The sequence below is a fragment of the Aulonocara sp. 'chitande type north' Nkhata Bay genome, linkage group LG15 (assembly GCF_057382095.1).
Source record: "Aulonocara sp. 'chitande type north' Nkhata Bay isolate Kocher_YH1m ecotype deep benthic linkage group LG15, A_spYH_male_GT1.1, whole genome shotgun sequence".
Taxonomy (NCBI): domain Eukaryota; kingdom Metazoa; phylum Chordata; class Actinopteri; order Cichliformes; family Cichlidae; genus Aulonocara; species Aulonocara sp. 'chitande type north' Nkhata Bay.
The window spans coordinates 42,829,392-42,853,178 of record NC_141358.1 but is presented as its reverse complement, the minus strand read 5'-3'; the positions used below and the strand labels follow the sequence as shown (position 1 = coordinate 42,853,178).

Genomic DNA, 23,787 nt, shown 5'->3' with positions numbered 1-23,787 from the left:
CACGTACGAACCCTGAAGCATGTACAAACTCCAAAACACGTAAAAACTCCAAAACACGTAAAATTACGTACAAACTCCAAAACACGTGAAAACTCAGAAGCACATAAAAACTCAAAACACGTACAAAAGACAACAGAAGTGCTCCAGGATGCTAGGGGCAGTGTTGAACTTTTGTTACCTAGTGGCTACACAAGCCAGCAAGTACCAACAACCGGATTTGGTGTGTGGTAGTAAGAGGTAAATGAACATTTTTTTTATTTTTTATTATTTGACTATACATGAATGGTTGTGTATAAATACACAAACAGTACACATATGCTTTCATTTAAAGTGGGATCCCGTGGATGGGGTTAATAAGATGGGGGTGAGGAGAGGTAAAGAGGAGCAGGGAAAGGTTAGGTTTAGGGTCCAAATCCCACCCTGCACAGGGTCTACTGAGGTTAGGTTTAGGGCCCATTCCAGAGATAGGGGAGTACTCAGTCCAATTAGGTATTAGAGTGGTTAGGTTTAGAGCCGAAATTGAGGGTTAGGTGTGAGTAAGAAACAGGCCACCAGCAAGCTGGTAGCCTGGCGTGCACGGGCCATCGATGGGGCCGGGTGGTGGTGTCCCTGCTCTGGTTCAAAAAATTACCCATTTCTAGGGTCTAGTGCACTTCATTAGGCCTTCGCGACGTTTCGGCGTAGTTTCGCGTTCTTCAGGTTGGCCCAGTGTGTTTCTGTCTGTTTGTGTTCTGTTCTGCCTCTCTTGGCTTTTATACTTTTAGTTGACTCCTCCTTCTTTTAGGTTTTCTATTTGTGTTTTTCAAATACTTGTCTTCATTGCTTTCTCTGTTTCTCTTATTTTTTCTTCGTTTCTTACTTGTTTTACTTCGTTGCTTTCTCTGTTTCTCTTGTTTGTCTCTTTGTCTTATTTGTTTTTCTTTCTTTATATTTCTCTTTGTTTTCATGGCACCCCCTGCTTGGTTTGACATCCCGTCCTTTGTTGTTTATGTTTCTTATCTTTCTTTCTGTTTGTTGACTTTCTTGTCTTTTCTGTTTTTCATTGTTTTTCCTAGGGACCCCCCTGGTTAGGGTTAGAATTTGAGAAAGGACTGGGGCCCCAGCAATGCTGGAAAGCCACAAGTGCACGGTCCTTCGCTGGTGCTGCCTTCCGTAGCGGACTTCTTGCCACTCGTCAGCCATGACGGGTGGTTTTTAATTATTTTTTAATTTGTAAATGTCTTTTAATGTAGATGAAATGTAAAAAAATGAATTGTTTTTTCAACTAAAAGTGAAACCCAAAAGGGGCTCAAAACAACTAAAAGAGAGCCCAAAAGGCTTAAAAATCCCTTAAAATAAAAACTGTCTGTTCGGCTGTTTCTTTTACATTTCTACTAAAAATTAAAAAAAAAAAAATAACTAAACAAGGTTTGTTTTTAACCAAAAAAGAAAACATCCAAAAGGGGCTCAAACAACTAAAAGAGAACACAAAGGCTTAAATAAATCCCTAAATACAAAAAAAAAACGTGTTTTCCGGTTCAAAAAAATTAAAACGTGCCTCAGGCAACGTTTCGACCTTAAGAGGTCTCCCTCAGGCCTGTGAGGCACGAAAGAAAACAAAATCAACAAAAATCCAAGCGCTCAAAACAATGGCTGGCTGCTGGAGATGTGCACTGTTCGGTCATCGAAAGCAGAATGAGCTCTCTCTCCTACCTGCGCTCCTTTTATATTCTCCGGTCTGTAATGCGTTTTATACAGTTCTTTTTTTTTATTAATGTTGTTTCAGTGTCCCTGTCTTCTTATAAAATTAGGGTTTGACTCTGTATGTGTTCATCTATTTGTACTATGATGAATTATATGAATTGAAAAAAAATTATTTCATTATATTAGTTACATTTATTTATTTATTAGTGTTAATGCTTATTTAATATTTGAGTATATAAATTAATATTTATTCCTTGACGTTATCATAATGAATTTACTGTTATTAGTGTAACCCTTTTAAATGAGATTAATATATTTTAACATTTGTACTTTATAAAATTAATTAAGGAAAAAATATACCTTTTTAAAGAAGTCAAACTTAGAATTAGAGTTAGACATCAAGCCAATTTGGGTTATTAGGGGAAAGGTTAGGGAAAAGGATCATGGGTGGGGTTAGGGTAAGGGAAAGGGTTGGGGTTAGGGAAAGGTAGTGGGAGGAGATAGGAGGTAAAGGTGAAAAGGGGGAGGGGTTAGGGTTAGGAAAAGGACCCGGGTTGGGGATAAAGGGTTAGGATGATACAAAATTGGACCAGACTAGGGTAAATTCCAAATAGGGTTGGACAAACAATTTGGGATCCGGAGTTGGGTCAAAATAGAAACTGAATCAATTTTGCATATTTAAGCCAGATGGTTCTTTGGTACCTAACAAAAAAAATCCAATACTTTTCCTTCTTTTTACGTTCCCAATCCGTCCACTTCACATTTCTTTGCAAGCCAGCCATTCTCATCGCTTCTTCACCATGAATTGAAAAATGTTTAACCAAAGGAGTTTCTGTTGCCTTCTTGTTCTTCACATTGTATCGATGTTGCATCATACGTGTGGACAATGTATTCTTGGTTTCTCCAACATATTGAACACCACATTTTGAACAAAAAATGACATATACACAATTCTTCGAGTTGGTGCTGAAACCTTGCTCAACTCGAAACACTTTTTTCTCAACACTCTTGATGAACTTAAGTCTAACAAATTGGGATTCCAACACCTGTGGTTTCCGCAAAGTTAAAGATGGTAATCTAGCTTTAACCAAAAAATCCCGCAAGTTTTTATTCCGTCTATAGGCTGTGATAACCTTAGACGAAGGAACAAATTGCTGTATATCTGGAACCGTGTCAAAATTCGTTTTAAACTTCCCATTTAAAACCTTGGAAATACTCGAATAGGTTGTAATCAGTGGAATCAAATTCCGATCATCCAATGTTTTAGATTCCTTAAAGGTCTTGCATTCCCTAAGAAAGGACCTAGGGTAACCTCTGTTCCTCAAGGCCCTAAAAAGAGCCCTTACTGCTTCAAAAAACTCCACTCGTCTCGTGCAAATCCGATCGAACTGTAAAAGCTGTGCTTTCACAATTCCTCTAAAACAGTGTGTCGGATGGAAACTTTTCTTGTGGAGTAGTGCGTGCGTATCAGTTGTTTTAAAATGCACTTTAATATCTAACTTAAGTGTCTTTAAGAAATCCGGTCCTTTAAACACCGTGGTATCTAGGAAATCAATCTAGTTTTCCTCAAATTCCTTCTTCAAAGTAATTGATGGATCGTGTGTGTTGAGAATTTCCACAAAATTATCAAATTCCTCACGTGATTCCGTCCAGATACCCCAAATGTCATCTAAGTATCTGAGATAACATTTTGGTTTCGTCCCACATTTGGCTAATACTTCTTTCTCCCAATTGGCCAGGGTTAGGGTTAGGGGGTTAGGGGGTAATAGCCAGTAGTCGACCAAATAAAATGGAATAACTTGAAAAGTAAGTGTCGTAGAGGGATGAAAGTGGTGTCTACGGGGTTTTTTGGGGTCCTCCGGACACCCTGGTGAAGACCCCATGTCGATAGCACCAACGGTTCTGGACTTGGTTGAAATCGGTTAAAATTTGACCGAATAAAAAGTTCAAAGTTGCAGATAGGAGTGTCTGATCGGGCTAATTCCACCACCACTGTACTCAGCAGGCCCTGCTGGGTCGTTAGACACCCGACATGGCGTTAGGGTTAGGGGGAGCTGGGGTTAGGGTTAGGTTTTGTGTAAGAGCAGGCCACCAGCAAGCTGGTAGCCTGAGATGCACGGGCCATCGATGTGGCCGGGTGGTGGTGTCCCTGCCCCTTTTTTATATAGGCAGGAAGGATGACAATTTCTTTATTTAATTTGTTTAATTTATTACTTAGAATAACAATTTAGAAAAATATACTTAATTGCTCGATGTTTAATTACTTGATGAGACTCAGAAGATAAATACCACTTTCCTTTCCTTTTTTTTTTTTTAATGAATGCATTTATTGAAGAAGGACCACCAAAATCTTTGTTCTATTTGGTGTACATATTAAGAGTTGCTGGACTAACAGTTGGTTTGATTTGCTTCAGAGAATCCTCAAATTCTTTCATCTTAATGTTGCGCACCTCAGCAGCAGCTATAATACGGACTTGGTCTGGTCCCAACTCTCTTATTGGGCCAAGTGCAGCATCTCTGGCTAATGCTGTCAAATTGCTCCCTGAATATCCTGCAGTCACTTTTGCAAGACAGGACAGTTCGTTTTGGCTCAGTGGACTCCCGTGCTTTCCCAAAAGATTTTTCAGCAGCGTAAATCTTGTCTTCTCATCGGGTAAGGTCACATATACTCTTTTTGCAAAGCGCCTTAATATTGCTTCATCGAGCTCCTGGGGCCTGTTAGTTGCTCCAATTACAAGTACCCTGTCATCCCTTCCTGACTGCAACCCGTCAAACTCAATGAGGAACTCGGTTTTTAAATGGCGAGAGGCGTCATGCTCCCCCTCCCTCCTTTCATAGAGCAAGCTGTCCACTTCATCGATGAAGATTACTGAGGGCTGTAACTCTCTTGCAACCGCAAAGAGTGCTCGTACGAGCTTCTCGCCTTCTCCCACATATTTGGAGGTCAAACTAGCAGCACTAATGTTGAAGAATGTTGCATTAGACTCTGCAGCAACTGCTTTGGCGAGCATGGTCTTCCCATTTCCTGGTGGGCCAAATAAAAGCAAGCCACGTGCAGGAGCTCTCAGACCAGTAAAGAGATCAGGTCTTAAGGCAGGAAGGATGACAATTTCTTGAAGTGCTTGCTTTGCCAGATCCTGCCCTGCGATGTCATCAAATGACACAGTCGCTCCACTGCAGTGAACAGAAGAAATATTTTAAATGTGCAAAACTTTTTTTTTTTTAAATTTCACCCAGGGAAAAATGTCTTGTTGATTGTGATGCTTCTGATACCTTTCTACAATTTCATTCATAACTAGAAAGGGCATTTTCTGAAGAAACTGCAGTGTGAATGCTTGAATCTGAATGTATGCACTGAAATGAATTAATTGCTGAATGTTAAGTTAAAAATTCTGAATGAGCTGGAAAATACAGAATTTTTAACCTGAAAACAAAAGTGCAGAACTTTTGAAAGTTGATGTTCACACAGAAGAAGTTGGAAAAAAGCTAAACATGTTTAAAATGTAAATAATAAAAAGATGAGTAATGACAAAAGAAAATTTAGAGTTAGAAAACATCTGAATGAATACTAAAAGTTCATATTCTTCTAATTGAAATGAACTTAAAAGATGAACAAACATTCTGGAGAAAATACAAACTTGTGTACTGTATAGAGATTTGTGAGTAAATTCAAATGAAAGCCTAAGGTGGTGACACAGTTTAACACATGCAAATAATCAAATAAACACAGTCCTTTTTGTGAACATGGATAAATAAGTATCAATAGTTTACAGCATTGTTCAGCCATGCCACTAAATGCTTTTTTACACATTGTTTTAACCTGGGCTCAGACACAAAGTCCCAAATTTAGTTAGTCCCTGACTTTGAGTTGTGGTTATGACTAATTATTATACACAAGGCTTTATCTATCTGAACTCTAAGGACACAAATATAAAAAAACTATACTTACCAGCTGATACCCCACACTACACACTAGGTGTGTCAGCAGAGGTGGGACCAAGTCATTGTTTTGCAAGTCTCAAGTAAGTCTCAAGTCTTTATCCTCAAGTCAAGTCTCAAGTAATGTCAGGCAAGTCAGAGTCGAGTCTCAAGTCACTGGTGTAAAAGTCCGAGTCAAGTCACAAGTCTGAAACTTTGAATTTCAAGTCCTTTCGAGTCTTTAAAAAAAACAAATGAAAAAATAATGTTGCAGTTATATGCTAAATGTAAATATTAGACCATGTAATTTTAAAATCTGTGTTTTTCTCAACACATACAAAATAGTGAACTTAGAAAATATACACAAATTGTGAAATTGCACCTCTTTAAAATGCAGCTCAATTAAACCTAGCTCCTAGAATAATTTTCACCGACAGTTCTGAGATAAGCTGCATGTTATTCTTGGATGCGGTTGTAGGACCGGCTTTAAAATCGCATGACAAAAATATCATACATATTTAAAAAAACTGCATCACCTACGTAGCCTGGACAACATTTGCTAGTTAGATGAAGTCAGCTATCTCATTGTAGCATATTTATATGCATATTTATAATCATATGGTTCTTGGAGTGAGTGCATACACTCATGAAGTTTAGTAACTTCCGGTCACTGCAACAAGCCCAGGTACAGTTTACCGCCGGATGGGTACAGGACCTTGAAATGCACCGTGTAGAAAGTAAAGACCATCGTACCTATCATAAGTTTACCAGTCTCACAAATTGTCTTCATAAATACACATTCGTTAACCGTTTATTAATAGGACCTTTGAGCTCAAGGGTAATTAATTAGTAGTGGAAATAATTTCTGGTAGCATTACAGAAATGTAGCAGTGACAATAATACTGTATGCTGTAATCGTACTGGGCAGTTAGTGATACAAAACAACTGTTTTATCCTGTGAATAAAAGTATATGTTTTTGTCAATGTACCATAATAACAGAAGCGAAACGCAATATTGTGTCAGGACAATTCACTATTTATGCACAATAAACAAAGGAGCATAGCGCGAGAATTTCTGTTCAGCGCCAGACTTGCTTGTAACCTATATCACCAATTATGTTAAGAAAAATGACGCATTAACTACAACAGAAGACTGACCTTTGTGGGAATGCTTGGAGCAGACTAACCTGTGAGCTGGAGTGTTCTGGGACGTTATATTTGGTCTTTGAATGGCTGCAATCCAGGCCACCCGTCGCCTCTTTGTTACTTCGGAAACATGGCTCGAACAATTTACAGTGGGGCAAAAAAGTATTTAGTCAGCCACCGATTGTGCAAGTTCCCCCACCTAAAATGATGACAGAGGTCAGTAATTTGCACCAGAGGTACACTGCAACTGTGAGAGACAGAATGTGAAAAAAAAATCCATGAATCCACATGGTAGGATTTGTAAAGAATTTATTGGTAAATCAGGGTGGAAAATAAGTATTTGGTCAATAACAAAAATACAACTCAATACTTTGTAACATAACCTTTGTTGGCAATAACAGAGGTCAAACGTTTACTATAGGTCTTTACCAGGTTTGCACACACAGTAGCTGGTATTTTGGCCCATTCCTCCATGCAGATCTTCTCGAGAGCAGTGATGTTTTGGGGCTGTCGCCGAGCAACACGGACTTTCAACTCCCGCCACAGATTTTCTATGGGGTTGAGGTCTGGAGACTGGCTAGGCCACTCCAGGACTTCCAAATGCTTCTTACGGAGCCACTCCTTTGTTGCCCGGGCGGTGTGTTTTGGATCATTGTCATGTTGGAAGACCCAGCCTCGTTTCATCTTCAAAGTTCTCACTGATGGAAGGAGGTTTTGGCTCAAAATCTCACGATACATGGCCCCATTCATTCTGTCCTTAACATGGATCAGTCGTCCTGTCCCCTTGGCAGAAAAACAGCCCCATAGCATGATGTTTCCACCCCCATGCTTCACAGTAGGTATGGTGTTCTTGGGATGCAACTCAGTATTCTTCTTCCTCCAAACACGACGAGTTGAGTTTATACCAAAAAGTTCTACTTTGGTTTCATCTGACCACATGACATTCTCCCAATCCTCTGCTGTATCATCCATGTGCTCTCTGGCAAACTTCAGACGGGCCTGGACATGCACTGGCTTCAGCAGCGGAACACGTCTGGCACTGCGGGATTTGATTCCCTGCCGTTGTAGTGTGTTACTGATGGTGACCTTTGTTACTTTGGTCCCAGCTCTCTGCAGGTCATTCACCAGGTCCCCCCGTGTGGTTCTGGGATCTTTGCTCACCGTTCTCATGATCATTTTGACCCCACGGGATGAGATCTTGCGTGGAGCCCCAGATCGAGGGAGATTATCAGTGGTCTTGTATGTCTTCCATTTTCTGATGATTGCTCCCACAGTTGATTTTTTCACACCAAGCTGCTTGCCTATTGTAGATTCACTCTTCCCAGTCTGGTGCAGGTCTACAATACTTTTCCTGGTGTCCTTCGAAAGCTCTTTGGTCTTGGCCATGGCGGAGTTTGGAGTCTGACTGTTTGAGGCTGTGGACAGGTGTCTTTTATACAGATGATGAGTTCAAACAGGTGCCATTCATACAGGTAACGAGTGGGGGACAGAAAAGCTTCTTACAGAAGACGTTACAGGTCTGTGAGAGCCAGAGATTTTCCTTGTTTGAGGTGACCAAATACTTATTTTCCACCCTAATTTACGAATAAATTCTTTACAAATCCTACCATGTGAATTCATGGATTTCACATTCTGTCTCTCACAGTTGAAGTGTACCTCTGGTGCAAATTACTGACCTCTGTCATCATTTTAAGTGGGGGAACTTGCACAATCGGTGGCTGACTAAATACTTTTTTGCCCCACTGTATCTTCAACGACGTAATCCGATAACAACCGATCTCTTTACCCGTCGGCTTCCCGTGGCTGTCATGCGACCGGTTATTGCAGTTAATAATACAACAGCTTCTTGACATTTTTGTGTTTCTTTTTATCGCTGTGTGACTGATTTCAATTGAAAGCCTGCGTGCGCTAGTACCTCTTGCCACGAGTTCCCAGAATTCTTTGCGGTTTTACCCCTGAATGACGTCACATTTTCAATCTCTATATAATATGCATGTTAAATTTTAGATTTGGGGTGAAATATCAAGTCTTTTCAAGTAAACCGGTTCAAGTCCAATTCACATCCCAGGTCATTGGTGTAAAAGTCCAAGTCAAGTCACAAGTCTTAGAACATTTTTTCAAGTCAAGTCTAAAGTCATAAAATTAATGACTCGAGTCCAAGTCATGTGACTCGAGTCCACACCTCTGTGTGCGGGCAGGCGGAGAGGAGGATCCAAACGCAGGACTCAGACACTAACTTGAAACTTAAAAACCTCAGCTTTATTGCTGGTACGAAAACAAAACATGAAGTGAACATGGAATATGGAGAACCGAAACACACAGGCATAATCTGATGGTACGACGCGACACCGAGCATGGGAAAACACAGGGCTTATATACACAGGGTAGTAACGGGGGAATCGGCAACAGGAGGGAGACACAGCTGGGAGAGATCAGGGCTAATGAGACATGGGGAACAAAGCTGCACACACTAACATAAGACAAAGACTTTCACAATAAAACAGGAAACATGAATCACAACTCAGAGACATGGACTCAACACAGAGACAGAAAATGACACATGGAACTGAACTATACATGAAACCACAATTCCTAAAACATGGATAATAGAAACATGAAACTCTAATAATAATAATAATAATCCCCACAACCACAAGAGAACAAGAAAACAATCCATGATGCAAAATAAAACCAAAACATAATAAACTCAAAATACTGGGTCCAACGGACCCAGAACCGTGACAAGGTGTGCCATGTGACCTGAAACCTTGGTACAAAATCATCATAATCATTCTGTTAACACTGTTTTTTAACACTGTTTGTGTTGCTGTTCAGCAGTTTAAAATGTTTTAGATTGGATTACATGGAATGAATTTGAATTTTCTTGGGGGTTTTGTGTGTGTTTCATTCTCAGCAGATTTTGAATTCCAGTTACCACATTTCTGGTCATATGACAGCTCGAGTGCCCACTTAAAAAAAATCCCCACAGTTAATTCAACATTAAAACAAAATAAAAATATGTTAAATAAATAAAGGTTTGCTCTGTGATGAAATATTAAATAAGCATACATTGTACAGAGCACTAACAATGAAAACAATCCTTTAGCCTGTTGATCAGAGAGAGGCAGTCATTATGTCCATTTAAAACCTGTAATCACAGAGCACAACGTTTCTGTGAAACTATGAAGTCCCATATGATCCTCATCATGTCCAGTGACTTCAGAGTGGATCCTCCCTGTCATCCGGCCAGTGTTTGATGTGTGGCAAGCAGTACAGAAGCAGGATAGCTGAGGACTTTAAAAGAAGAGCAGAAAACGGGAACATATATAGTTGTAAATGTAAATATCAGTGATACTTGTCTTGTCAAAGGGAATAAAATAATGAAAATGTCAACTTACACACTCATTTAGGGAGGATCTTGACACTGCACAGAGGCACAATCAGTCTGACAATGATGGTGATCTCCAGGGATGTTTTCCTGCAGCAACATTCCTGCCAACTGGCCATATGATCCAGAGTAGTTGGTTTGTAATGAACAGAAAGGTGTATATGTTAGGTAGTGTGCACTCAGAGCTGGTCCTAAGAAACAAACACATCCTGTAATAAACTGAATACCTGTAGTAGTGCTGCTGCAAATATAAAGCCCTTCTATCATGTGTGGTTTCAAAGAAGGTGTTTTGGAGGCTCAGTCACAGAAACTGTGCAGTCTGTTCAGTCCTGAGTGTCTCAGCTCTGAAGGGGATGGATCACAGAGGGAAACACCTGAGTACAGACATTACAATACACTCTAACACTCCTAAGGTCAAGTGAAAACACAATTTAAACACTTTACAAAGAATGAATACATGTTTTCATGGAAATTATGTCATTAACCCTTTTTGTTGTGAGTAAATCTCACCGACTGCTTGTGGGACAAGCTAGAAGGAAGACTAATCTCTCCTGTGCTCCAGATGTGAAGTCTCACGCTCTGATCGTACGGCGATGAAGATGGTGATGATGAAGCCTCTCTGATCTGTGGCATTACAGTTTCTGGCTGCTATGTGCTTCACACTGTTGGATTTTACATGTGAAGCTTGGAGAAGACACAGGAGGACTGTGTCTCTCTTAACAAAAAAAAAAAAAAAAAAAGGAAACCTAACACCCCCCCCCAAACTCCCCAACCTCACACCATCCAATGTCTGTACAAAAGTAGGGTATCGGCTGGTAACAGAAAGCAAGTGTTACATATGTAGTACATATGTAACACTGCTGAAACATTTCTGGCCAGAAATGTGCAGTTATCAACCCAGACCCACCCTGATGATTGCACTGGCCAAAACATGATAAAAGCTCATAAAAATGTATGTTTCATAGAAAAATTTGTCCAAAAATATAATCGTATACTTTTGAAAAAGGTTAAAGTTTATAACAAACCAAAATAATAAAATTTTTGTAAATAGTATTTCAAAATAGAGGCACACATAAAGTGGCTTAACTGTCATTATTGCTGTAATTAGGTTTGTTTGTTTGTTTGTTTGTTTGTTTGTTTGTTTTTTTAAAAAGCAACCTTTAGTCATTGTTGTTCTCTCAGAAACAATGAAGAAGCTGTTGAACATTTATTTGTTGTGTGGGCAATCCTCTGGTCCACCCTCCCTCCCTCCCAGCCACAGTGAGACTGGGGCAGCCTGGCAGGATGTTGAAGCCTGGCTGCAGAGAGGATATGCCTACACTGTTCATTTTAAACTGCTATATTTGATTTTTCTGACATTTATAGGTTACTATTAGTGAATTTTGGATTTTCTGTAATAAATAAAATTGTCATCTTTTACTGATATCATTACTTAATTCATGTAATTGTATTTTATGTAAACAATTCAAACATTATACTGCAATGCAGGGCGTTTTTTTCTTAAGTCAACTTTTAAATATTGTTCTACTTTCTATTCAAAGATCTAGATCATGAATCATCATGAATCATGAGGTCTGACCCAAGACTTTGTGGACTGGTGCCAGCTGAACTACCTCCAGATCAACGCCAGTAAAACCAAGGAACTGGTGGTAGACTTCCGCAGGCACAAGCATTCTCCACTGCAACCACTGAACATCCAAGGTATGGACATTGAGGCTGTGGACAGCTACAGGTACCTTGGTGTTCATCTGAACAGCAGACTGGACTGGACTCATAACTCAGACGCCCTCTACAGGAAAGGGCAGAGCAGGCTGTACCTGCTGCGGAGACTCAGGTCGTTTGGAGTGGAGGGCCCACTCCTGAAGACCTTCTATGACTCTGTTGTGGCTTCTGCTATCTTTTATGGTGTGGTCTGCTGGGGCAGCAGCATCTCTGCTGGGGACAGGAAGAGACTGAACAGGGTGATCCGAAGGGCCAGCTCTGTTCTAGGATGCCCTCTGGACCCAGTGGAGGTGGTGAGTGACAGGAGAACGGCGGCTAAGCTGTCATCCCTGTTGGACAACATCTCCCACCCCATGCAGCAGACTGTGACAGCACTGAGCAGCTCCTTCAGTGGGAGACTGCGGCACCCACGGTGTGGGACGGAGAGATTTCGCAGGTCTTTCCTCCCCACTGCTATCAGACTCCATAATAAAGACTTTAACTGATCAAGCACACACATCCATACATATGCAATAATACTAAGTGCAATAATCCTTTCTGTCATCGTTGTATTTTTACTCAGTTGTATATAGTATTTGTATTTGTATTCTATTTTTATCTTATTGTATATTTATTTTATTTTATTCTACTGTATATAGTATTTTATTTTATTCTATTCTGTACAGTTGTGTACTGTATTTATTCTTATTGTATTCTAATTTTTGCCTCATAACTTTTGCACTGTCCACTTCCTGCTGTGACAAAACAAATTTCCCACATGTGGGACTAATAAAGGTTATCTTATCTTATCTTATCTTATCTTATCTTATCTTATCTTATCACAGGACAATACACAGTATACAGGGTCATGGTAACTATGGTAGGTCTTCATGACTCCAGAATGGAGACATCGCTCTGGCTGAGAAATGAAAATTAGGTCAAGCAGTGTGTTCTTCTCAGTGGTAGGGGCAGTGATGACCTGTGCGTATCCCCTACACTCAAACAGTTCCAGGATTGGTTTGTTTGCACTGGATAAAACATTCTCATTAAAATCACCACAAACTATGATGGGATGACAGTCCATGATCTCTAATGAGTCTAATAGGCTTACCAGGTTTTTCAGGAATGGCCTCAGAGTGTAGTCTGGAGGTCTGTACACAACTGCAATCAGAGCACTGACTGGTGCTTCAACCTTTAAAGCCAGAAATTCAAGGTCAGTTACATTATGGATGTACTGTTTTTCATGCACTTGAATGTCACTTTTCACATAAACAGCAACTCCACCACCACTTCTGTTTGCCATCTGGGGAAAGTTTGTGTAGGACAGGTGTCTGTTGCATTTGAACAAATTGTAATTTTTCAAGTGGAGACTCTGCGACAAAAGAGCCCCGCAGGTGTGTTTCTGTTAGGCACAAAACATCTGCTAGACACAATTCATGGTGACTCTTGATGTCATTAATGTGAGCTGGCAGTCCCTCTGTATTATGATGAACAATGGTGAAAACGTCTGACCTGCTCAGTGTTTGTCTCACGTGTAGAAGAGGCATCATGTCATCAAGGTTGGCTTGTCTCATGTTCTCAAGCGCTGCAGTGATTTCTGGGTTGGTGAATATTTTTTTCTCCTCCATATCAAGAAGATACAGTCCACTGAGAGACGTCACTCTACTGACAGCTACGTAGGCCATGCCGGGCTCAAAAATGCTCTTAAGAGAGACAACAGCTGATGTAGTTGTCATACCCTGTACCTTATGTATTATACATGCAAAGGCCAGCTTCACTGGGAACTGTCTTCGTACCACTCCTTTCTGCTTCAGATTCTCCTCTGCTCTCTCAATGTACACCATGTCGTCTGCTGGTGTGCGGTTATTCTTTCCAGATGTCTCATTATCCATTTTAAGTACAAGCTTGATGATGTGTTGGTCGTTTTCAGAGTGAACTACTCTAAGTAGTATTCCAAAAGCTCCATTAACCAAACCATTTTGTATGTCAATGTTTCTGGTGAGCATGACACGAGCTCCTTCTGCAACTTTCAGTGTGTCTGGTAACTTGTTTTTACCTCCTTTGAATGGTCTGTCTTGAAGTGCCATTCTGCCAGTTCTAGGATCTTTTCTAAAATCATCTGCATGGATGTCAATGATACGAGTATGGAGCAGAGCCAGTGTTGAAGAGTTGTGTGCATCCACTTCTTTATTAGTTGCAAAAATGTGCAACGCATCAGTCGGACAAAGGGCTGGTTCAGTTATGGCCTGTGACAACAAATTTCTATCTGCTTCACAAAGCTCATCCAACTTTCCTTTCACACGAATTCTGTTCAGCATCTCAGCAAAGACAACATCATCTTTCTGACGCATAATCTCGGTCAGAGTGATCATTTGAAAATGCTCCCGCCACAGGTCGATCTCGGACGGGTCGTGCACACAGAGAGGTTTAGACTGTCGCACTGGGGGTAGCTGATAGAAGTCTCCGACAGCAATAACTGACATGCCTCCAAAGGGTCTCCGAGTCCCTTTGATCTGTTTGAGTCTTGCATCTACATATGCAAAGAGATGTCTTGACACCATAGACACTTCGTCAATGACGATTATTTCAGCATTCAAAAGTTCTGATCTGACTTCATCCAGCTGATTGCCAAGTCCCTGAATTGGAGGTTTTAAGCTTCTAGGCAGCTTGAGAAGAGAATGCAGTGTTGTTCCAGAAATGTTAAAAGCTGCAGTCCCAGTGAAAGCAGTTAACAGGACAGTGGGTCTTGATATGTCAACGTCGTCTGCATATCTGGGCACTTTGCTCAGTATCTTAGATGTTTCTGAGTAGATGCATTTGATAAGATGTGATTTTCCTGTTCCAGCACCACCATTAATATAAAAGAAAAACTGCTCTGGATTTAGAGCACAGACTCTTTTAATGCACCAGTCTCTAACTGCATAAAATATGCAGGCTTGCTTCTTGTTCAGATTCTGAAACATCTGACGTAACAATGTGGGATCAATAGCAGGGGGTTCCCTGATGGCTCTGACTTCTGTTGAAGCATCAGCCTGACTGCTGTAGTCGGTCACATCTTCCTGTTCATTTTCATTGTCTCGCTCTCTTTCTTGTTCAACAAGTGGCAACCTTACGAGATCTGATTCAGGTGCCAGATTACACCATTCGTCAGTCACACCTCTGTTCTGCTCATATTCCTCAACAGCGCTCTCGATCTCCTCACCGTTTTTCTCATATTTCTCTCTGTTTCTTTTGACAATGTGTTGCACGTACTCAAGACGGTCAGTATCTGGTAGCTGTACACAGCCAGCACCATAGAAAGCCTGATAGGTTGGCAAAGATGGTGTTTTCAGTTCGTGGTCTGAACGATGAGGAAGGTACAGTTTAAGCAGTCTTCCGTAATATTGCTCTGGATGTTTTTCTTGTGAGCACTGGTGAAATCTGATGATAGCAGGCTTATCGTTTTTGCGCCTTTGCACAAATCCCATCTCATTGAGAAGAGGCAAAACATCTTTACCTTTTTTCTGTTGGCCATAGACAATCCTGCAAGTAGCAGCAAATTCTGCCATGCACATCTCCTCATACTCTGGTGTTTCAGGTCTGGCTTTGTATTTGTCATTCAAAGATGTCATCCAAACATTGGAAGACTCAGGTGTTGTGTTTTCCAGAACTGACAGGGGATGACTCATTTTCACAGGATTATCATCAGTTGGAATGAATATTACAGCACGTGAGCATTGCTTCATGTGAAGACCACATGCACGAGCAACACACTCCTGTGCACTGATCTCTCGCTTCTTTGAATATGCCTGCATGACGGCTCTCATTTCATCGCACTCATTTACACTGTCCTTATGGGAGTTCTCAATGACAGTTTTCAGGTACTCAGATAGCCCGCCCTCTTTTTTTGATATATATTTCATTAAATAATTTGCAGCACCAAAAGCATCTAAAACAAAGCTTATGTCGATATTACTGTTCCAGGCTTCAAGCAGATGTGGATTATAGCCATTTATCCAAGAGTCTTTTGGATCATGCTTTAGTATGATCGTACTCCTTGTGTTCATTTTATTCAGGTATCGCTCATATTCTGCATGTGTCAACTTGCATCTTGCCAAGAGCTGCTCTAAACTCATGGAAGCAGTTTCAGGTTCATTCAGCAGCTGGTTCAGTAGTCTGAGCTTGTTCTTTGCTATTTCTACTTCCAGTGCATCATCCTCACTGGGTCTTGTGATCATTGTCTCATTGCAGGGTGGTTTGGGAAAACCAAAACGGCACCCGGAGCTTAAACTCCTAAAGCACGTCTTTGTGTGGTTCTTACTGTGTTTTTGCACTTCTGTTACTTTCTTGTACAGTTCAGGTTGTTTATGTGGATCAGGCAGCTGAGCTGTGATGTATTTGTTTATAAAATCAACAACAGTTTGCTCATCATCCTCCTCAAACACAGGAGCACCTTCTACCCACAGGAGGCAGTGTATGTGTGGGCTTCCTCTGTGCTGAAACTCAACTCTGTAAAAGTAGTCAATGACTTTGCCAAGTGGCTCTGCAGGAGATAAGAGTAAATCTCTGAATAATGCTTCAACTCTCTTGTCAAACATGCGCAGGATTGCTTCTCAGGATGTCACACTTTGCCGACCAGTCGAGTCCTTCGAAATTCACTTGTTCACCTTGCTGCCTTGTTATTGCCTCAATCACTTCAGGCCTGCGCATTTCAGCGGCCGAAAATGTGCAAAAGAACGTGGGAGTTCCCAACTGTCTGATCATGGCAAAAAGATCTCTTGTGGTTTTCTCCCAATAGGCTGGGGTTCCTCTCAGAGGTTGCATGAATCTCACTGCGTCTTTATTTCGCACCAGTTTCTCCACCTCATGTTTATCTTGTAACATGCCTGAGGTTATTTTTCTCCCATCTCTGGTCAGAGGCTTTGCCTTCCTTAACTGTATTGTCATGCTGGATGTAGCCAAGTGTATTTCAGTCACAAACTGTGCAAAGAACAAATAGTTTGTGTCTTTGGCAAAACGATCATCAATGCAGAAAAGTCTTGATTTGAAATACCCACTGGGGGATACTTTGATCAACCTTCTTTCATCAAGTGTGTTTTGACCTGTAGGAAACTGCACAGGGAAGGCCATGGCCTCCAGTTTAGGTGTTTTGAAAAAACTTATTGGATTGTTTCTCTCTGCAGGAGCAACAGAGTAGATTCCTTCACTGAAACATAATATCTCCTCAGCCACATCAGGGGGCTGCAAACAGGACTCGAGTGCAAAACCACCATTAGTCAGTCCATCTTCTTGCTCTGAATCATCTCTCATCTGTTCACGTGATTGTTCACCATCACAGGGTAACATGTCAATGTCCTGTTCATTTTTATTTTGTGCTTCACTCAGTGCATTTTTCTCACAGCTGTCAATTTCCATTAAATCAGCCTCATCATAATCGTCCTCATTCATGTTTTCATCATCATCATCATCTTCATCAGGAAGTGTTGGGTCACATAGCTCAGCATCATCTCTGATGCTCACATCCTTATACTGTGGATGAATCTGCTTGAGTTTATGCAGTGCTTGCACAAGTTTAGACCAGCTTACAGTCTGAAACAGCTGATGACCTTTGTAAGACAAGCATCTCTTCAGTTTTACTCTCATCACCTGAGAATTAATTCTCAATCGAGGTAGTGCTTCAACAGTGCACCTCTGATGGGACACAGACCACATTTCCTCTAATTGCTCTCTGTCTGCCTTTGGGAAGAGGAATGATCTTGGCAAATGGTATGCACTTGGCTATGAGATGTCTCTCCAGTATGTTGAGATCAGACAGTTCAGGTGGAATATCAGCAAGATCCAGTTTATTGGCAACAGCAAGTGCTGGCATGAATCCATTTTTAAGATGATCGTGGCAGGTGTGACAAATCCACTCTCTCTTTCTCTCATCAGGCACATTGCACTGCTCATTTCTGCAGTTTTCATCACAAAGATGAACAAACCTTCCTGTCAAACATGTTGCAACCACACGTGGGTTTTTGACATACTTTGACCTTGTGCGGGGTCGCACTTGGTTTGGAAATGAAGCCTTAAAACATACAGTACATGGCTATGATGGTTCAGCTTTGATTTGTGATTTTAACACAGATATGGCCTCGTTGATCACACTGTTGTCACTCTCTTGGGTTTGTCTGTTCACCCATCTGTATTTCCTTTTTATTTTCATTGCACATCTCATGTTGTGCATAATCCTGAATGCAAGATTACTTTGATACCTGTCTCGCATTAGTTGTTTCATTAGTTGTTTGTGTCTTACTCTGAATGGGTCGTCACGTGCATAACGCTGAGTCACTCGAGATCTCTGTCTCTCTCTGAATTCAGGGTTTTCTTGATACCTTTTAGTTATATATATTTTTTTGTTTTTGTCTAAATTCAGCATTGTCACAGTAGCGTCTTTTAATATATTGTTGTTGTTTTTGTCTAACTTCAGGATTGGTTTATATGCCTCGCTTGTGCAAGATTTTTTCTTTTCTTTGTACTCTTTATTTGAAGCATACTTTAGTTGTTCTTTCCTTTTTTGGTTTTCTTTTCTCTGATTTCTGGGTTTCTCTGATGCCATTAATCTTCTTTTCATTTTGTGCCTTTGTTGTTGATTAACTTTTTTCAGTTTTTGTAAAACTATATCAGAAAGATCACAGGCAGCAACATTTTTTATGGCAGCATTTGATTGACATGAAAAAGCATCCCTTGATGGAAGGAAACTTAATTCACTGCATAATTCTTCAGTTGGTATATTAGGAGGTTCATTCTGATCTTCATATGATGTGAACTGAGTCATGTGGACTTCTTTTTGTTTCACCAGTGGCGTACAAATGGACATTTGACAAAATATGTTTTCAGTCAGACCAGTGGTTGTGTTTCTCCTTGGAGTAAAGGGGTTTGCTTCATCAACAGTTGTATCAGAGTCAGTAGGTGCCACAGCAGTGGCAGCTGTTTGTCTGCAGACTGTGTCTGTGATAGTATCATTTAGGTTGACTGTGCTCATACTGTAGAACTGCACAGGCTTCAGTTCATAGTTACAAGAGGGTGATATCTCCATCATTTCATAAGAATCTTGTAGCCTCTTAATCATGTCACTCAGGAGTGTGAATTTCAGCATCACTGCTGAATCACGATTACGTGACTGTAGTAGTAGAGGAAGACCACTGGGTGTTCTGGAGTGTGGATCAAAGAAACCATATTTGCCTGATGTGGATCTGAACGCTGCGATACACAATCCACTCATAATCAATAAGGCATACTGCACATCTGACAACAGGCAGCTCAGTCCTGCTTCTAAGCTGAGAAAGGTATCTACTGCCTCCTCTGGAGGTTCTTCAGATGTCCCATACCGGGAAAGCTGTGTCATGTTGACATGATACATAGACCTGCGAGCATCAACTTTGTCTGGCAGCTCGTCGGTTGCCAAATGAATATTTTTAGGAAATCTTTTCTTGGCCTCTTTGTACATCACATTACCTTTATCCAAGACCAGATTAAGGTCAGCTGTAGTCATGTTTTCATTCTCATGAAGGAATGCAAGAAATGTGAGTGAGTTACATGTGCACTGCTTGTTTCTGGAGTCTCCATATTTAGGATGTGCCTGGCTGTGAGATGCACAGACATGTGTAACAGAGGGCTGGTTTTCAAGGTTCACTCTTTCTGCATGAGATGGTCCTGCCTAGGGCTGGGCCATATTATACCGTTCACGGTAATACCGGTATAATGTTAGGCAACGATAGGAAAATGAAATGTCACGATAGAATATGAGTAAAACGCGCATGCGCAGTGCCTTTGTTTTCATACGCACATGGCCGATTGTTGAGTGAAACAGATGAACCAGAATTGGTTTGTAAAAATGGTGCAACTTCAGTGATGTGGAACCTCGTTTGGTGTTTGTCCGTCAGATACACGACAAAGCACATTTTTTTGCAGAACATGCATGCGGCCGTCGTTATTGTCGTATTTGTCGGACTAAGATGCTCTTAAATCTGGGAGTAATCTGGGTCCTAAACTCCGTGTGCTTCTGGTCAAACGAACACTGCAGCATCACTGAGAGTTAAAAACTGTCTAAATTCTTTCATCTTTAATAAAACGATAAGCATTGCTGCTTTACCAGGTGTAACTATGAAGTTTAACTTCCAGGCATCCATGAAAACAAAATTTATTACATTTAACGGAGTTAGCAGGAAGCTAGCGGAAGTTAGCTCGCTAGTTTCGCTAGCTACCTAAGCATGATATTGCATGTTCTGACTGAAAGATTTCTGAAAAAAATCAAACGTACAGCTCTGCTATCACTTCCAACATAAATGAAGACAGGAAACTAAACAGCAGTGACGTTTGTAGGGTTACTGAAGTTGGGCTAGCTGGTATATAATGATGTGCTACGTGATCGCTAGCGACACAGCTATGTTAGCATAACATAAACAGTGAAGCTGGAGGACGAACACTAACACTTTTCCACTTATAAAAGTTAACGTGAAGGTTCCTCATGGTTAGAGACAAATGCAATCGCATGGCAGGATGCTGTAAACGGACCAAACTTCAGTCAGGAGAACAACTGAGATAATCCATCCACAATACGAGGTTAGTCATTAATATACTGCAACAACATGGGAATAGAGCAGCTGCCAGAGAATTCAACATTAATGAATCAATGGTACAGAAGTGGATGAAGCAAGAAGAATGAGTTTAATAAAGTTTGATTTATCTGACTGCTTTGTTTCGCTTAATGTGCCTTATAATCCCGTGCACCTTATGGTCCAAAAAATACGTACTGCACACTGCAGTTTAATGTTGCAAAGCACCTCTTTTTAACTTCAGTGGATATTATACATGGTTATGCTCAGGATATGTCAGCCCATTTCTACTGGAAATGCCTTTTGGTTAAACTTTCAGCAAGGAATTTGCATTTGCACCGTTACATTTTTATAAAGCTTTAATGTACATAAAAACCAGCTTCTTGTTTAAGTGAAAATAAATGGAAGGTTGTCTTTTTGCGCTAGTAATGTTGTGGAGTTCTATTTTGTCTCGCATCAATTATATCGTCAGTTATATCGTTATCGCAAATTTTCAAATATATATCGTGATAAATATTTTTGGCCATATCGCCCTGCTCTAGTCCTGCCACATCACTGTGACGGCCTCACAGTGAAGCTCATGGAACTCATGGAAGCTCATCAAACTTCTTCCAGCGTTGTTTTGCAGCTTGTGACTTTTTCTGCTTCCTTGGCATTTTCACACACTTGCAAGTGTTTCTTAGTCTTTAGAAAATATGTTCACAAGATAAGAGTGGCACACACCAGGAGATGTTGTCTTTGTTTTTATTTGTCTGAAACAGTTGTCTTTCGTTTGACAGTTTGTTCTTCAGTTGAGAGAATATTATGCACTCTCTTTATAGGCTTGGCACAACTTAGCAGCAAGCCCAGAATGAAAAACAGGTAGAGAGAAAATTTAGAAGAGAGAACAGACAGAGCAGGAGAGACACGGCTTTAAATCAAACCGCAATAAGATTCTTAGTTTGGCACAATTTCGCACAAACCACAGGGTGAAATACAGATGGAAAGAAGGCAGAGAGAACAGGTGGAGAAGGACAGAGGATAGAGGGGTTGGGATATGAGAGAGAAGACTGGAAATCTGGTCCTTGTTCTTCTTCTGCACACTGTGAACAAAAAAGAAGAAAAAATAATAATTGTATTAAAATGAAATCACATGGTAATTGTTTGAACTAATTGTGACTACTAAAACAAATATTCAAGCTAAACTGTTGTTGGCTGCCATGTGCAAAAAGTTGCATAATTGGGCACTTTTTAAAAGAATAAATATTTAATTAAATTCAGCAATAATATTTTTAAATACAAATATGATTAACTAATCACATGTAGTGTGACTACAAAAATGTACGAAAAAAATATTTTAGCCCAATTATTAAGCTGCACTTATGTGTATTTATTATAAAATTGTGTTTAAAATGTTTAGCACAAAGTTTGAACCCATCAAAGCTTATATTAGTCAGATTATTTTTTTATTTTGGTCTACTTCTCTTACAGTATGTGCACACCTACCAGGCAAAGCACAGGTGTCAGTCAAGTTCCTGAAAGTGTAAGACGAGAAATTATATGTTAGTTGTCTGTACAGTGTTATCAGACTAACAGAAATACAAAGCCCACACGACATGATACACTGAACTCATAGTCAGCAGGTTATAGAATAATACAGCACACCAAATAAAAGAATAAAAAATAAAAATAGAATAAAACAGACACAGCAGCAATTTTATAATTCAAACTAATTACCTGAAGTATTTCCACTTATGTAAGGCTACTGTTAGACTGTTACTAGCCTTAGCATTGCTGCTAGCGCTAGCATTCCGGCTAGCATTAGCACTTCAGTTAGTGTTAGCGATGCAGCTAGCGTTAGCATTGCAGCTAGCATTAGCAATGCTGCTAGCGCTTGCACTCTTATTACTGTTAAAACTGAGCCACAATGGCAATAATAAAGCTCATTTCTTACTTTTGTCTCACTCACTGACCGCCAAGATATATCACAGGAATATTCTTTTTGTCAGTTAACAACTGCTAAGGCTAGTGTTAGCACTATAGCTAGCGTTAGCATTGTTGCTAGCATTGGCATTGAAGCTAGCGTTAGCACTGCTGGTAACAGCAAAACATCATAAACGTATATAAATGATAGCGAAGGTTATTCTTCTGATTAATTAGTGTGAATGTTTTTCAAGCATTCACACTAATTAAGTTGGCCAGTTTACTGTCCACATTCTTGAAGTTTTTCATATCCCTCTTCGGGGGCTGTTTCACAGCTGCCGGTCTTCCATTCTGAGTTTTTCCCACCCGAGCGGTTGTCTTAGCAGGAATAAGATTGTCCCAGAAAGCATTACACATTAGAAAGGTAGCTTCAAATGGCATGTGCCTGCACTATTAAATAACCAAAAAAACCCACAAACCTTTGCATCAGTTAGTCTTAATGAAGGTCTTACAGGAGTGGAGGGTCTGATGGTGGTGGAAACACCTGCGGGTTGACTTTTAGGAGCTGACTTTGGCTGTGGAAGAGCATGACGTGATGTCCCTTGGGGGTCATTTCTCCTTTTAGAGACTAGTGTCGTCTCTAAAAGGGTAAGCCTGTCTTTTGCCATGGTGAGGTTGGTGACCATTTTATCCTGAAGTCTCTTTGCTCGGTCATACTGCTCTCTATGCCCAGTGAGCTCTATTGCAATACCCCTTTCAAGCTCAGAAATCCCTTTCTTGTACCACTGCACAACCTCCTTCGTCTCACCTGTGTCGTCCTCGTCGATCTTCAGTGCCTTGGATATATACTCAAACGCGTGCTTGTGGATGTTTTTTATAACTTCAGCGCTGTCTTTGGGCTTACTTGCGTTTGTTTTGGTCGACATTACTCTCGCGCTACTTCCCCCCTGTTCTCAGTCATAACACGGTAAGCTAGTCATAAACGAAAACGTTTAGGCTTTAAATCGCATTTAAAGGTGATGCAGTCCTCTTTCTTTGGGACAAAACACAACGCTTTAGCTTCATAGAATAAAAATTCTGGCGCTTCGTGACAACAGGGTTAGGGTAGGGTAGGGTTAGGGGGTTACGGTTAAGGGTTAGGATTAGGGGGTAATAGCCAGTAGCCGACCGTAACAAATTGGAATAACTCGAAAAGTAAGTGTCGTAGAGGGATGAAGGTGGTGTCTATGGGGGTTTTTGGGGTCCTCTGGACACCTTGGTGAAGACCCCATGTCGATACCATCAACAGTTCTGGACTTAGGCCCAATCGGTCAAATTCTGACCGTAACAATAGTTCAAAATTGGTGAATAGAAGTGTCCTATCGCGATGATTCCACCACCGCTCTGTGGTTCCTGTTCCTCTCATGTCCTAGTCCACACATGCCTTCAAGACGCATCCTACAAGTGGAGAGCAACACATGATCAGTTACCGCT

At 40.6% G+C, this 23,787-nt stretch overlaps 1 pseudogene across 1 annotated transcript; it reads right to left on the bottom strand.

Moving 5' to 3' along the window:
• Positions 1–1,570: 1,570 nt before the first annotated feature.
• Positions 1,571–23,310, bottom strand: LOC147313761 (spastin-like; annotated as a pseudogene). Its single transcript, XR_015125058.1, has 5 exons — positions 22,794–23,310; positions 22,578–22,692; positions 4,957–4,978; positions 4,008–4,857; positions 1,571–1,576 (listed from the first exon to the last, which is right to left on the bottom strand). The product of XR_015125058.1 is annotated as a spastin-like (transcript).
• Between the last annotated feature and the right edge of the window lie 477 nt (positions 23,311–23,787).